The sequence below is a fragment of the Protopterus annectens genome, chromosome 1.part1 (genome assembly GCF_019279795.1).
Source record: "Protopterus annectens isolate FY-2018-M chromosome 1.part1, PAN1.0, whole genome shotgun sequence".
In the NCBI taxonomy this organism is placed as follows: Eukaryota; Metazoa; Chordata; order Ceratodontiformes; family Protopteridae; genus Protopterus; species Protopterus annectens.
In genome coordinates, this window is record NC_056726.1 from 1,277,432,738 (window position 1) to 1,277,443,062 (window position 10,325).

The window sequence follows — 10,325 nt, forward strand, 5'->3', positions numbered from 1 at the left end:
CACAGTGTAGCTGTGGTTTTGTAAGACAGTTTGCATAGGGCATCTGTTTGAGTCTGGTAATACTCTTTCTGAGGTATGTGTCTGGCATCTACAGTTGCTGTAGATGTCTTCTAAGGTACATACCAAAAGGGCCATTGTACTCTATGATGGGTTTTATGACTGAGTAGAGTGGAACACTGACCTCTTTTTCCATGGATGGCACACCTTTTCAGAAGACATGTGGACCATACACAGTTTACATGACTAGTGTGGCACTGTGATTATCGAAAGGACACTACTGTCCACCTGTGTCCCATGGTCTCTTATCACACTTTTGGTGTTGAGTACACTACCACCTGTGTGGTAGTTCATGGGTACAGGGTTTTTAAACAAAAGGGATGGCAATACATTTACAACATTGAGCTTGAGCGTACATATAAACATCCATTGGTGTACATATAGATATACATATAGGCACATATACAGTCCACCTTTCATGGTGGGAATATCAATTATGCAAAGGTTGAGAGGGATACAGTTATGTAATAATATTGCACAGACTTGCGCACAATGCATGGAAGTCAGCCCATGTATCTTTAGCAGGACCCCCTGTCTGGAAGACTAATAATCTAACAAATCATACCCACAGTGATTAAACACGACATGTCATATGCCAGCACTGTATGCTGTTTTGTTTGCCATACACTACAACCTACATAACAATATGCACATAACAATCTGCACCAACATTTATATGTCCAGCCTTCATAAACAGTTGCAGTATGTCCCTTGCTCTATGCACATGTTAAGATGCTAATATATCGGACACATATATATCCCTCCATATGTGTGTGCCATACACACACAAGGTCCACACTGTTATAAGTCTGTACACCTCACGGATGACCTGTTGGGCCTTGCTACAACATAAACAGTTGTCACGTGTGCATACAGTAATATTACAGGGAGTATATATAGCTGCAAATGCTACATTACTATACTAGCCTGGTAGAACAGTTGCCAATGCTAAGCTACACATTATATGACTATCATGCATGTCTTACTCTGTCACATCCAAGTTTCTATAGGTGTTGGCACCAAACTGCCATTATACACAGTACTGTACAGAACATAGATAACATGATCAGATGTTTGACATTTAATGCTGAGCTACATATGTCACAGTTATGTCCCACTGCACACAGCTACACACTACTTCATCCATGGCAGTAGTTATGCATGGCATCAGTGCATACATACCTACTGCTGCCACATATGCATGTTTCAGAGTATGTACAGTACTCTTCATAAACATCTACTACTTGCTGGTAACTACATATCTGTTACATACCTGTTTGTCACTTTCAGGTCTGTCTGTGTATGCTTTCACTATTTTTTTTTTATTAAGTAAAGTTATTTTTACTTAATTGTTATATTTGGTTATTAATTAAGCATTTTTCTTAATTAATTTCTTTTCTTAGTAATTAAGTTTTTCTTACTTAATTAAATATTTTGTTATTAAGCAATAATTTTCTTTTCACTACTGTCCAGGAGTTCTCTAGTGTGTAACACATGCAATGTAATGATTGCATGTGGGGATAGCAAGTACAGTTTGCTTTTATAAGTATCTGCACATGTGCATGTGATGCCCTCTGCACCAATTGGTGCCCGCATTTGGTAAATGCATTACAAAAACCCTGCTTTTCTGTTTGGTAAGGGGGAGTGCCTTTTAAATTAATAATTTATAAGACTATGTCAAATTACATTATATTGAAAAAGAACTACATAAACTGGATCCAAACAAAGCACAGGAAGAAGATCAAATGTGTTACTTAGTAGACCATATACATATTGGGAAATTCCCCATGATCAGATATATGCACTTATTAAACCTGTCTTTAAAGAAAAGAGAAGTAGGACAAATCAAAAATCATACAGTCTCATAAGTTTACTTTCATGTTGTGGAAAAATAATGGAGAAGTTTATATTAGATAAGTTATTGTCAGAATTGGACATGGTGGGACTTGAAACCATGTATTAGCATATATGTTGACATTAGATGTATTGCCACATTAACATGATGTTCTACAATGATATAATAACAGCTATGAATGAAAAATTATGCTGTGATGTAATTTTAATAGATTTAACTTCAGCATTTGATAGGGTCATACAGAAAACACTGATCAATAAATTATAACTAAGCACTGATGCAATCTTTATATGATGGATAGCCTCATGGCTTACAAATAGGGCACTGCAAGTATTGTACAGCAACTAGACAGGTGACATTTAAGGTTACAGTCAGTGTGTCCCACAGAGCTCTATCCTAGGCTTTTATTTATTTAGATTATATCTTTCAGATTTATATTTTTCATCTGTTTGATCTACACTCTGTATGCAGATGACTTGAAAATGGGTAAACTGATTACATGTGTTACAGATAGGGCATGTCTGCAAAAGAACTTGACTAAATTGACTATTTGGACACAGGGGACTAATATGCTGATAAATACATCAAAAACAAATCATATAAGATTAGGGAGCAATAAACTGAAAGGTGAATACTTAGCAGATCACACAGTGATTGAAACTGTAGATTTGTTTAAGGACCTGGGTATATGAGTAGATCCAGATTTGAGTTCTTCTAATCATATCAACCATTTGGTTAATGATAATTACAGAACTATAGGTTATATAAAGAGATTTGTAAAGTCTAGGAAATCAGAAATTATGAAGTCATTGTTTGTTAGTTATATTAGACCCAAACATGAATATGGAATAACAATATGGAAAACTTCTAAGAAAACAAGCATGAGTAAACTGGAAAGAGTAGAATGGAAATATACCAAGGGTATATCCATGGAGGTGAAAATTTAAATTATTGTAAAATACTAAAATATTTGCACTCGTACAATGTCTCATATAGATATTTTACAGAAAATATTATTCAGGTATATAGGGCATTTAGAGATAACTACCACAGGGAATGTTTGGGGTTATTAAACAGTAGGAGAGAATCATCAGACAACTTATGTTCTCACTCTCTGAGAGAAAGTAGCTGATGTATATAATAGACTAAACCAAATTACATTAAAGAAAGCACTAGCTTAACTATTTTTATGAACAGCCTGAACAGTTATGGGAACAACTGTTTTGGTATATTGGCAGGCTAGAAGGGCATTATTGCCAATGCCTGAAATATTTGTACATATGTATGTATGCATGGATGTACTGAATTAGATGTTTGGAAAGAAAGATGCTTCTAAGACAGCATTTCAGATGTAGTAGGAAGATTGCAAGTAGTAATTTTGCTTTAATATAGGGCCGGATTCATGAAGGCTTGCATCGAGTCTAAGAGTAGAGTAAGACTCCATGCAGCAAACATGTCTGCCGAGCGATCCAGGAACAGCCGGCAGGGGCGTGCAAGAGAGCTCCTAAAACAACTCTTGCACGGACCGGTTAGTTTATGCAAATTACCTCATTTGCTGCAGAAAGCTATGCAAATGAGGTAAATTTGCGATCCAGGAAACACTAACCTGTCTGAGCAAGAGTAGTGTTATTTGCAGAAATGTACTCAGGTGGCAACTGAGTACCGCTCTGCAAATAACAAAATGGAGCCATGACAGCTCCAAATAAAGGATGCATCCATTGGAGGAAGCATGCCAATGGCCAAATATATGGCCATTGGCATTTGTATGTGTTGCAAATTAATAAAAATAATTTTTTTTCCTCGATCTCCGATGTTTAAGATAGCAGCACTGCACAAACGTGCAGCACACTAAAACCAGAAAACAAAAATAAAAGCCACAAACAGGGATTTAATTCATTATGTTAATCTGCCATGCAGGTGAATGGCAGGCTGAAGACAACATGGCTACTGAGAAGAGGTTGCTAAGGGGGGAAGCTCAGTCTAAGAGATGTAACCAAGCATTAGTAGGCAATCCTATGCAAATGAGAGTAAGGATAGTGAATCCCAATTTTACATGGCATATGAGCCAGGTCTGTGGAGTGTAAGAGTAGGATAAGGGGAGTATCAGAGTAGAAGATATGTGACATCATGAGGGGTATGTATGAAAGAATGTAAGCTAATTGGAGCAGAGTGGCATGTGTTTGCTGTCAGTTACTCATCACTGGAAGAGGCGTGTCAAAGGTATCCTAGCTAAAGGCAAGAAATTGAAGGTGTAAGCCATGGATATCACTAAAGTTTCTTATAAAAGTGCCTGCAATGTGTTTGCGCATGGGTGCATGCCTGTACATCCGAGTAAGACTGTGCGCATGCTTAAGCTGAAGTAAGCAAGTGTAAGGTAGTTGAAATCTGTGTAAGCATATTTGTGCCTGTGTGTGTGCTTAAGCAGGAGTAAGCAAGTGTTAGGTTGTAGAAACCCGTGTATGTGTGCGGTGGGAGCTGGTGTGCGATGTTTGCACGGGCGCTGCCCCTGTGGAAACAGCAAGGGAAAACGAAGGACAACAAATAGTAAGAAGTTAACCAAGGAGAACTAGCAGAGCTAGCAGGTGAAAACAATCAGAATCAGGCAATTACACGGGCAATACACTGACCCAGCCCAGCCCAGCACTTAAAACTCTGCAAACAACATTCCACCATGTTTTTCTCAGAAACACTGCAGTATACTAAGAGAAGTGAAAACTTAAAAAGCTTTACTGAGACAAAAAATATGTTAGGGGCTGCCATTGCTGTTATACGGTGACATATGCAACATGCTGAGGGTGGTGACAATGCGAATACTGCTGAGCAACCCACAATGAGGAGACGGAGAAGAGTGTACAGACCCAGGGTAACCTACCAGGGGCTACATGAGCTGGAGATAGTGGAGTGCTACAGAGTGGACAGAGACCTCCTGCAGCAAATTGTTGAGCTTTGCAGGCCACGCCTCACACACAGAACCAACAGAGGGGAACGCATCCCAGTGGAAACCAAGGTATGTGTTGGCCTAAGAATACTAACAACAGGTACCTTCCAGAGACCAACTGGTGATATGATGGAGATTTCACAGGCATCAGCATCCTGGGTACTTCACCAGTTCCTGGATGCCATGTCAGCACCTGTCGGTGATCATGTATATTTCCCCAATTCCCATGAGGCATTGGCCAGCAATATGTGTCTTTTCCATGAAATAGCGGAATACCCTGAGGTAGTGGGTACAACAGACTGCACGCACATATGCATCAAAGCACCAGCTGGTGAGCGGGTAGAGCCTACTTTAACCGCAAGGGCTTCCTCCATCAACTGCCAATTTGTGTGTGATGCCCAGGGCATAATACTGAATGTGTGTGCTGGCTGCCCTGGAAGCTACCACGATTCCCATATCTGGCATCTGATGCAGCTGTACCAGACATTTGCCAATGGGGACATCCCTCATGGTCACCTAGTGGGGGATGCTGGATATGCACTGGAGCCGTGGCTGATGACACCCATCAGAAATGCACACACACCTGAACAGGAACGCCATAATGAGGCACATGCATGAACACGGAATGTAATTGAGTGTGTGTTTGGGCTGCTCAAGTCATGGTTCCGGTGCCTGGACACACCTGGTGGAGCCTTGCAGTACCCACCAACTACATGTACCCAAATTGTCATGGTATGTGCTATGCTACATAATATGATCCTGCGAAAGCAGCTGCAGCAGGAGCAGCATAGGGCCGGGCCAAACAGCCCCCCACCATTTCCAAGGCCATCACAGGCAGAGCATGACTCGGAGGAGGAACAACCTGAGCCTGCCCCAGTTGGCAGAAGGAGGTGTGCCCAGTATGTCTTGGCCTTGGCAAAGAGGCAACGCATAGCACATACACTGGCTCAGTAGAAACCCTGGAAATGATACCTCTGACTCACACATATAGTAAAAGGGATGCCTAGCTTGACACTACCTGTTTTCAAACATGTATAGAGAGTGTACTATGTGCATCCGACATAGGCAGCCCTGCAGCACCACCTGAGGCGTGATTGCCACGTTTTAAGCAATATAGCAGTGCTAAACAGCTATTACCACCATTTAGTATATGTAAACAAAATTGCACACACTGACTAGCACAACTTTGGGCAATGTTGAGCAATATTGGGCAACATTCAGCAATGTTGGTTAACGTTGAGCAATGTTGGGCAAGTTCGGGCAAGGTTGGGCATAGTTGAGCAAAAGCAGATAAACATGCTCATATTTGCTTTACTGGTCCTTAAGCAGTCTGGTCTGCCCAGTATGAAACAAAATGCAGTGACAGTCCTCAAATCCAGAATACTGTGCACTATAGTCACAGTATTGAACCACTAAACCATGACACTATTTCACTGGTCAGCCTGTATGAAGAAATGTTGATAAGTCTATGCAAAGTGTCTCATGGAAACCCTGCAGGCACAGCATAATCCCAGTAGATTTATGACGGAAAGGTGAGCCCTGCAGTAAAAATACAACTTGATTGGAAACACACATATAGTATAAATGTTAATATTGGGCGTGTTTACACGCCAACAAATGTAGTGAACCTCAGACAGCAACATGCTGAAAGGTCACACTGGGCATGCTCACACACTTGAATAAATGAGGCAAATGTCAGGCAACAGCATACTAAAAGTTCAAAATGGGCATGCTCACGCACTTAGGCCATGTCTGAGTACAGCAGTGGGCCACACATATCTGGCAGTTGCATGTGTTAACCCAGGAACCTCTCACTATTCACCAATCCTGCCTTATGCATACAGTTATATGAAAACAGACACATATATAATATATTGGAACCCTGTCATAATCAAATATGTACTACAGATATGTAGGTTGTTCGTAGAAAGTAGAAAAGCAAAGAAGATTAAAAACCTGCAATCAGTATCACCAATAAACAATGTGCCAAACATTATACAAACCAGGTTATGGAAAAATTATCTGCTAAGGAGTCCATACAGAACCATGACACTTCCTTCAGCTATGTCATAAATAGCAATGTACACTCATTTATGTCCTGAGTCAGGGCCAACTGTAAATGACTGACAATGCCAACATCCTGTCAGACAGGCCCCTACATACATACCCACTCCCACTGACAAAAGGCCCTATCATCATACCAGGAGATATCACATGTAGAATGGGTAAACAGCTCCTTCCAAAGCTGAAAACAGGACATCAATGGGATTACATTGTTTCCTTATGTGTCATAACTGAACTGCAGAACAAACAGACCCTGCACCTGAACAGTCTGTTGAGCCTCGCCTCTACAGGATATGAAACTGTTGAATAGTTTACAGCAACATTTGACACACTCCACAAGAGTTGGTGCACAACAGACCATGGAATTAGTCTTATAAGCCTATGAAGTCTGGTCTGCAAGGCCATGGAGTCCATCATGACTGAAGTCATACATAGAGCTATTGGAAGCCTACAAACACACAACCCTACCAACTTTGGTTTGGTCATGGGCAGATCATGGTTTCCAAACCTGCTAGAGTGTTTGCAAGGCAGTCACCCAGGACATACATCAATGAAATGAGCTACACACATCCCACATAGACTTTGAATAGCCCTTTTCCAACATCCCAGACACATGTCGTATCCACAAAATCAACAAAATGTGCATAAATATGTATTGTCATCTGATGGATTGGCAACTGGGCCACCGATAGATCACACAAGGTAAGAATTGTGGAGTCCTGTTCAAGCTGGTAACACCTGCTGTCCCCTATGACTCAGTCCTGGGATTGCATAAAACAAAGTGCACACACATTACCATGTCTAGTGTGATGATGTCACCATCCCACGAATATAGCAGGAGAAATGAAAACTACCAGTAAAGCATATAGCATGTCGTGTAAATGTGTATTTCTCTAGTATCATAACATAGTTAGGTAGGGGTTTAAATCCTGCAATTGCTGAGTGTGTGTGGGTGGGTGTGTGTTTCTGTGTGATTACCTTTGAGAGGAGTGCCCTTTTTGGAGACTAGGAAAATGCCTTAAAAGTGATATATTCATCTTTGGCAAGTCTGATGATGCCAGCATCCTACAAATATAGCAGTGGAAATGAAAAATCCTAGTAAAGCATATAGCGCATCTCACTAATGTGTACTTCTCTAGTATCATAACATAGTTAGATAAGGGTTTGAATCCTGCAATTACTGAGTATCTGTATGTGGGGGTTTCTGTGTGATTACCTTTGAAAGGAGTTCCCATTTTGGAGACTAGGAAAACGCCTTAAAAGTGGTATATTCATCTTTGGCAAGTCTGATGATGTCAGCAGCCTACAAATATAGCAGTGGAAATGAAAACTCCCAGTAAAACATATAGTGCGTCAGATTAATGCATACTGCTCTATTACCATAACATATGTAGGTAGGGGGTTGAAGCCTGCAATTGCTGTGTGTGTGTGTGTGTGTGTGTGTGTGTGTGTGTGTGTGTGTGTGTGTGTGTGTGTGTGTGTGACACTGTTGGTCAACGTAGTGGGGTTTGCTTTTACTACTGTATGACATATCAGTATAACAACAGTATGTATATTGCGCACTTCAGGTATCTGTGTATAGAATAGTGTGAGTGAGGGTTCATGCCTGGGGTATATTTCAGACATGTTCAAACACAACACAGTCTGTCAATAATGGGCATTCATTATAGGTGTACAACAGCCTTTGTGGATATGCATACAGATCCCTTATTGCTTATGTGATACAATCGAGGGACATCAGAATACCTTTGGAAATGTGAATACCAAAGGACAGATGACATAACACTTGGCTGTATGTATACATCGGTACCCATTCTACATGTTGGGGCTACTACCTATGTGTAACTGTCGGGATACTATGTTTAGTAAATGTGGATGACTATGCTATAGTTGACTTATAGCTTTACAGCATGTGTTGGACAACAGGTATGTGTCTGTATGATACCCTTGCGGAGGATAAGTGTCTCATCTGGAGAATGCATTGTAGGCCACTGTATGCATTTCCAGATGTGGACGGACATATCCCTAGTGTGTCTGCTTGTACCTAAGAGGGCTATATGCCAAACAGGAGTGGTCCCAGGAACAGGTGGCAGTCAATACCACTGGTTACTGGTATAGTATAGTACCGAGGGATCCAAATGTTACCGCGCTTCCTACATCTGTGTGTCAGTTGTCAAGACATCATCTAACGATTGGTTATAGTCAGGCTGTTGAGGTTGTGTATACTACCAGAATGCAAACTAATGACAGATAGTAACAGTATCACCCATGGCATAGTGTCAAACCATGTCATACACACATGTGTACCCAAGTTAAAACATATGTGTAGTAAAATGCATACTGGCCAGCAATAGAAACTATGAGATGTTAACACTGTAATACAGGGCATGCCACCCTTTCCATGTGTCTACTATACACGTACATGCAGACAGTGCACCTCCACCATGTTCACAAATGTACACCTGCAAATCTGTACTGCACACATCACACACTAACTGTCCACTCACTAACACATGCTGCCAAAACTACACACATCAGCCAAGTGGCACATTGTTGGAATTAACAGTGGTGTAAACAATACTACATTGGTAATCATACCTTTAATGCATCATGCCTGCTCAGATATACCAACAAGGATATCATTACACTTTACTGTTGACAACATGCTAATATTGCTACATTGCTATAAAGTCACCCTGTGCATCATCACCATGTTAGCCTGTTCCTGCATCAATGTTACAGATGACAGGAGGTGGCACAGTTTCATCATATGCACAGGGTGTGTTGTTGGTTTGCCAGAGCCCGACATTGACCCATCCAACCGACTTGTGTGTGTGTGTGTGTGTGTGTGTGTGTGTGTGTGTGTGTGTGTGTGTGTGTGTGTGTGAGGGACAACAGTACAGCATGGGCCAGTGTTGATGTAATGTCTGTGTGTATGTGTTAACCCTAGGTGTTTGGTTTATGTGTGTGTGTCTGCATGCACACAGTTCCACCATGTGGCTGCCATATATGGGAGGTTGTGGGACAGCCACAGACTGTACCTGCCAGGCTGTACAGATCACCGCCTCTGGCCATGGACAGAGTACCTGTGCCTGGCAGGGTGCTACGGATAGTACTAAGCCAGACTGAGTACTATCATCAGAGGCAGAGGTATGTTGACTGGACCCATGTCCCTGCTGGGACTGTCCAGAGCCACATGCACGTGGTCTTCTAAAACGGTCTATTGACAGCCCAGCCCCAACATTGCTGGGGCTGGTACTGCCACCACGGAGCGGCTATTACTTGTGGTTCATCCGTGATGACTGCCAGCCAATGATGTGGCTGGCATACGTCCACGCCGACATCTCAACCATCCCGCACTGTCCTGGCACATGGACATTACATTGCGGAGGACATCTAATGTCTCTCCCC